Source organism: Pinus tabuliformis, chromosome 9 (assembly GCF_031772625.1).
Source record: "Pinus tabuliformis cultivar Carrire ecotype Pingquan chromosome 9, CPIR1, whole genome shotgun sequence".
Taxonomy (NCBI): Eukaryota; Viridiplantae; Streptophyta; class Pinopsida; order Pinales; family Pinaceae; genus Pinus; species Pinus tabuliformis.
In genome coordinates this window covers 1,638,889,787-1,638,896,972 of record NC_142307.1, presented here as the reverse complement: position 1 = coordinate 1,638,896,972, position 7,186 = coordinate 1,638,889,787, and positions in this window count along the sequence as shown.

Sequence of the window (7,186 nt, the reverse complement as noted above, 5' to 3'; positions counted from 1 at the left end):
AAACAATTAGTTAAATATAAAATACATACAGACAATTAAATATAAAATATAAATATAGACAATTAAATTTAAATATATATATATATATATATATATATATATATATATATATATATATATTAATAAAAGTTCCATATATTGAGCGATTTCGATAAAAGTAAAAAATTAGAATTAGTATATTAAAGAAAATTATTAAATCACATGCTAATAAATATTGTAGAACATACATGAAAGTAAAGTAATATACAAAAATTGTCTACATGACATTTTTTATTAATTCCTTTATTTTAACTTAGGAGGCAACTTTTAGGCTGAAATTTCCTTTCATGAGCCATTATGCAAGTCAATGTTCCAACAAGAAAAAGGGCAAGGTAAAGACACAACATGTTGCAACATCAACTGATACATAGGTTAGTGAGTTTGCCACCAAGTTTGAGAAATAGTTATCATTGGGGTTTTGACTTTTTGGCACTATAGCCAAGGGTGCATGGTTCATCGACAATGGTGCTTCTTGTTACATGACAGGATCACGAGAGTTATTCACCAATGTTTCAGAGGGAGACTAAGAACTACATGTGGAGCTTGGTAACAATGTCAGATGTGCTATAGAAGGTGTTGGGACTACTCAGTGCCAACTCGAGTTAGGAGGTCCTTTGGAGGTGATAGATGTGTTGTATGTTATAGGACTAATCAGGAACTTACTCTCAGTCTCAACCATGGAGGACAAGTATGAGTTCTATTTCAAGAAGGAACAAGTACTTGTTAGGATGAGAGCTTCCAGTCCAAGCTTAAGATGAATAATTGGAAGCAAAGACACTAACCTGTATATGTTGTTCCCTTAGCCTATACATGTCATGGTTCATAACAGTAACAACTTGCATGAATTATGGCACAGGAGACAGGGTCATTAGGGAATTATTTTAAAATTATATATATATATATATATATATATATATATATATATATATATATATATATGTATATATATATATATATATATATATGTATATATATATGTATATATATATACATATACATATACATATACATATACATATATATATATATATATATATATATATATATATATAATTGTTTTTTTTTTTTCATTTCTTTTAATAATTTTAAAAATTTATTGTATTTTTTTATTTTTATTTTTTAATTAGTTTTAAAATTGCTTTAAAATTTAGGTTTTAATTAATGTTATTGATTTTTTTTTTGGTTTGGAAAAGATATTATTTTTATTTATTTTTTAATTAAAATCTTCACTTTTTAATTAATTTTTGTGTTACATCATCTTTTTCCTTTTGATTTTCTGTATAGTAATGATGAATTTATAGGCCATTATTTAAAAAAACATTGCAATTTTAGTGCCCCATTGAAAAGTGTTCAAGTTGTCTTTTGCTAAGATTTCCACTGAGCTATAATTTGAACCTTAAAACAAATACTTTTCTCTTGGTAAAACAACTCTTTGATTTAGATATTAAATTTTAGAGTTTTTCACATAATATTTGGTCTTTAATGCGATAGTTGAAAAATGTTAATAGAGGAAAAAAATGAAAAATGTTAAAATTTTAAAGTTTTTTTGTACTCATGATATTTGGTTTTAATTCCATGGTTGAAAAATGTCACAATTTCAAGGTTTTTTATAGTCATGATATTTGGTTTTTAATGCCACGGTTGAAAATTATTGGAATTTTAAGGTTTTCCATAATCATGATTTTGGTTTTTAATGCCATAGCTGAAAAATGTTGGAATTTTAATCCTAAAAAGAGGTGATGTAGCATCATCACTTTTTGAACACACACACACACACACAAATAAGGGTTTTTTGGGCTAGAGTTTTCGTTTTTAGGTCATAGTTCTCATTAAGTTGTTAACTTTGTTACTAGCCTTCCAACGTGTGTGTTCCTATGTCAATGACATCCTTGAGTGACCTTTATTGATGATTTCTCTAGGAGGATGTGGATCTAATTTATGAAGACCAAGGATGAGGTATTTAGTTAGTTTTGGGAGTTTAAGGCTCTTGTAGAGAACCAAATAGGGAAGAAGGTTAGAGTTCTAAAGTTAGACAATGGAGGTGAGTATACCTCCAATGACTTCAAGAATTTCTGCAATGAGGCAAGAGTTAACAAGGAGTTGACGATAACTTACAACCCTCAACATAATGGGGTTGTAGAGAGGAAGAACATGGCCATCCTTGGATTTTTCAAGGTTATGATCCATGATTTGGATTTTCACATGTGCCTTCGGGCAAAGCATACAACAAGACAATATATATTCAAAGCATGAGTCCTCATAGTTTCTTGAATGAAAAGACTCTTAAGGAGGTTTTCACAAGAGTGAAACTAAGGGTTGGTCATTTTCACATCTTTGGGTGTCCAATATATATTCATGTAACTTCAGAGAAGAGGATGACATTGGATCATTGAGCACAAAAGGTCATCTTTGTGGGCTATAGTGATACTTCAAAGGTGTACATTCCATCATAGTGGAAGAATGTGGTGAGAAAGGATATCAAATTTAACAAGAGACAAGTCATTAGGAAGTCACATGAACCACTTCCAAAAGTGGTAGAGGATAGGGAGAAAGAGGTTCCAAATGTTGAGGGCATACCAAAACCACTAGTTGCAGGGACTCAATATTCAGATCAGGAGGAGGACTTGGAGGCTCCTTTAATTTTTATCAAGAGGATATTGAGATGGCTAGAGAAGACACTGAGATATGCTCAGGAGAATGTGGAGGCTCCTAAGAGCACATTCAAGGAGAGAATAACACTGAGGAAGTTTCCCAATCACATGACACTCATGAGTGACATCAATATTCTAAGCCTACAAATTTTGAGGAGACAACGAACTAGCAGGTTTGGTAGAATGCCATGATGGAGTATGCTTCCATCATGAAGAATGATGTGTGGAACAATATAATGAGGCCAGAGGAGAAATTAGAGATGAGATCCATATGAATATTTAAGATCAAACATGCTGTGGATGGAAATATTGAAAAGTATAAGGTGAGGTTTGTGGCGAGAGGGTTCTCCAAGGAGGGAGTGGATTATAAGGAGACATTTGTTTTAGTTGTCAGGGATATTTCTACTAGGCTTGTGATATCTATTGCTTCAAAGATGGGTTGGAGATACATTAGACGGATGTGAAGACAACCTTCCTCAATAGAGTTATTGAGGAGGAGGCATACATTGAGTATCCTTAGGTATTTGAGGTGCATGAGAGAAATTCTCATGTATACAAATTGAGAAAGGCATTGTATAGACTCAAACAAGCACCAAGAACATGATATTTGAGAATTGATCGGTATCTATTAGCCATGGGATTTACCAAGAGTGAAGTAGATCCCAACCTGTCTTACATACTTGTTGACGATGATCCACTCATCTTGGTACTTTATGTGGATGACCTATTTCAACAAAGTTACCAACTTATAACTTGACTGGTTCTCATGTTTTTAGAGGTTGCATCAAATCATGGTTTTCATGCTGATTTTGAAAAGTCATGATGTAACATCACCCCTTTTTTTTTTTTGGGGGGGGGGTGCCGGAAGGTATTTTTTTCGACATTTTAAATCTTCTAATCTATGAAGTATTGGAAATTTGTTTTCAAAAGTTGATTTTTGAAGCGCTATTTTAAATTTGTCTATTTTATTCAATTATTTATTTATTTTTTAAATGTTAGTTTTTAAGCATTTTTCAAATTTGTCTACTTTTTTTTTCAAATGTTTTTTAAAGCGTTTTTCAAGTTTGTCTCCTCTATTTCTTTTTTCAAATATTGGGGTTTTAAATTATTTTCAAGTTTTCCTACCTTTTTTTTTCAAATGTTGGGTTTTTAAGAAATTTAAAGTTTGTATAATTTTTTTATTTTACTTTATTTTATTTTTGAAGGTCAAAATTGTCTATTGACATTATGGCCTTGACAATTAGTACCCCTAAATAAAAAAAACATAAAATCAAATGTAAAATTGATATTACATGAGTTTTTTCAATATTTGACTATTTTCTTTTAATAATTAACATAAAAAAGAAATAAGATAGAGAAAAAAATGTAAATATTTATTTATTTATTTTGTTGGGGGTGGGGGTAGGGGAGAAAGGGGAATCAATTAAAAAAAGAAAAGAAAAAACCACATTTTTGTCTAAAAATAAATAAATTATTATTATTTTTTAATTTTTTTCATAAATAAGGATTTTTTTGGGGGCAGGAAAACCTTTAAATAAAAAATAAAAATAAAAAAGCCCAAATTTTACCTTAGATTTTTTTGTTTTGTTTTTGTTAAGTTTGGAAAGACCTTTCATTTTCTATTTATAATCGACAAATTTACACCACATAGGTTGGCTAGGTGGCCTCAGTTTGCCCAGTGGGAAACCAAGTCTGTTGGCCACCTATCCTCAATGTAAGCCATCCAAAAACAATAAAGTTTCAATTTTTCTAACCAAGCTATGTATGTCTCTGTTTCATGACTAGACTGTATATGTCTAGCTATCCTTAAACATGCATGACGTAAAGTAAATGATAGCTGCATATAAAACAGAAAGAAACAAGGTAGACTAACTATCCCTTCTACTCTTCCGATGCCAATTCCACAGGTGCTAGATCCTTGACAGTTGCTCCAGGCATCTCAGTCAATTTTATGATGCATGGAATATGCCTTTGAATTCTGTCCAATCTAATGTCCTACTTGTGGAGTTGAAACTGAATTCTTTGCAGATCCTATTTGTAACTTGGCATGCCTTGGAGAGAGAGTTCCATCCCCACCGAGATCTGTTCCATGGCCTTCCCCAACAGGCTTTTCATTATCCAGTAGAGGTATAAAGTCTGCTTGAATTAGGTTATCCTTCCTCTGGTATTCCCAGGGTCTGGGACTAATTTCCTCCAATTCTCCATCTCCTCTTCTGTCTCACTACCTTGCTTGATTTCTTCTTCCCATTCTTATAACAAATTCTAAATGCCTTCATCTGTTCCCTCTCGGTATGGCATAGTTGTTTCATTGATAAGATGCTCCACTAATTTCCTTCCTCTATGGGTTTCTGACGTGCTCGGGTCCTTAGCCTTTCCAGGCTCCTGACTTCGTCTTCCACGAACCCATCCTCTTGCTGGTTGAGCCATATTAGCGTAGTTCGATACTTGTTCGCAAGAAAGAGATGTTAACCGCAAGCATTATAGCATATTACTGTTCTGGCTGGGATTGTCAATGGCGTCATTCTCGCCATTCTTTGTCTTGTCCCATTTACGAGCAGAACAGGGGGCAGGGTGGGCGGTGGGCTAGTCTTGAGAGATGGCCAGACTCCTTATCCCTTCTGGCTTTTCACTCCTCCCTCTTCGTTGCCTCACATACTCAGTGTGGTTGACAAGCCCCTGCCAAGGCCATGCAAATGGGCTTAGCTTCAACCCGACCAGTTTTCTTCTGTGGTGTGCCATCTTATTCCCCTCTGCCTAGTAAGCCATAACCATTCCTCTACCCTTGTCATGCCTGTCCTCCCCCATAGCGATCCTAGCTAGTCTCTTAGCATGGTAATTATTCCCAGTTCCCCATAGCTTGCCATGGTTGTAGCCACTGGTCCATCCGCCAACCCAACATCTTAGTTGCCCTTTTCTACCCTCATCCTCCAATGCCGAACGAATACCTACCCATCCCCAACGACCAACCCCTCTCAGCCCACAGTATGCAAAGCCTGAGATCCCATTGCCACCCACGGTAAGGTCCTCACAGCCACAAGCCAAATCAAATCTCGGTAGGCTCAAAACAAATATGCAAAGAAAGACTAATACAACTTGATGTGTCAGCCAATTTCCCTAGCATTTCCCCAAATTTCCCTTCCCGAGTATCTCCCTCTCCCCCCAGTAAGAATCAAGCCAGGTCGACATTGCAGAGGAGGCAAAGATCCAATATATATACCCATTTCCGCTCCAAGGGTGCTGTCACTGTTGCTGTCACCTTCCTTCTCTGCTGTTCCAGCTCCTTACTCCACAAACCAAATTACAATTCTTACGTGCCTGTCTCACCTTAATTACTATGCATCCCACCTTGCCCCTACCATCTCTGCCACCTTTCCCACCACCCTTGCATGTACTCATGCAAAGAGCCACCACACCCATCGCTTTGAACATGGTGGGGGCGGTGGTACATACATCTCATCTACTCGTCATTACTGTTTGCAGGCACTTCCATTCTCCGGCACACACCCCGATCAGGGGTGTAGAATATTAAATTTAACTTTAAAAAATAAAACCAAATAAAAAATAAAGTATAAAGAAATATTATTTTATTTTATTTTATTTTTTTCTTGAGGAAAAATCATAATCTTATTCAACCTAAAACCAACGAACAAAATTACATTTTGCAAATGTTGTTAAACATTTAGTCATGTTATCTTATTGGCCGATGAGAAATATAAAGGAAAAACAATATAATATTACATAAATATGGTGGGGGTTAATTGTGATAATAATCACTTAAATTCCCCTTTTTTCCTTTCTTCTTCTGAACCTTTTGCCAAACCCCTTAGGAAGGTTCAATTGCTCCCATGGATAATTCATTCTCAGCTTCCTGCATAAGGTTTTCTTTATCCGAGTCAAAACTCTTAGATATATGGGTTCTCTTTACATGCCCGATTTGTTATGTGTTTCCTCTTTCTGCATCTCAACTACTTTGGTTTCTACCATTTATGTACCTTATGAATCTGGGTTTCAATTCTTGTCTGGTCCATGCCCCTCCTTCTACTTGATTTCCCGGTTGTTCCCATGGTTCCACATTCTCCTCTTCTTCTTCAGAAATATAAGGTGTAGGTACTTTCCATCCATTCAATTTATGTGCCCGCCTCTTTTTCTTTTTCAGAAGATTTTTTTCCTGTGGAAAAGTGTTCTGCATGTGTCCTATTTCAAAACACAATCGACATCTAAATGCCATGTTCTCATAATCTAAGACTCATGTCCACTCAAATTTTTATGTTTTAGGTGGATTCGTCCAAGTAGACATTTGATGAGATCTATCTCCATGCATATTCTAGCAAAGGGGAAGATGCCTTTTTCTATTCTATCCATATCCCACTTTTTGAATTTTCCAAGAAAATTTCCAATGTCTTCTAAACCTGATGGTGCTAGAAGGGAAGAGGAAGGTTTGGTAATCTTACCCAAACCAACATTGTTGTGACCACCATACTTGTGCCATCAAAATC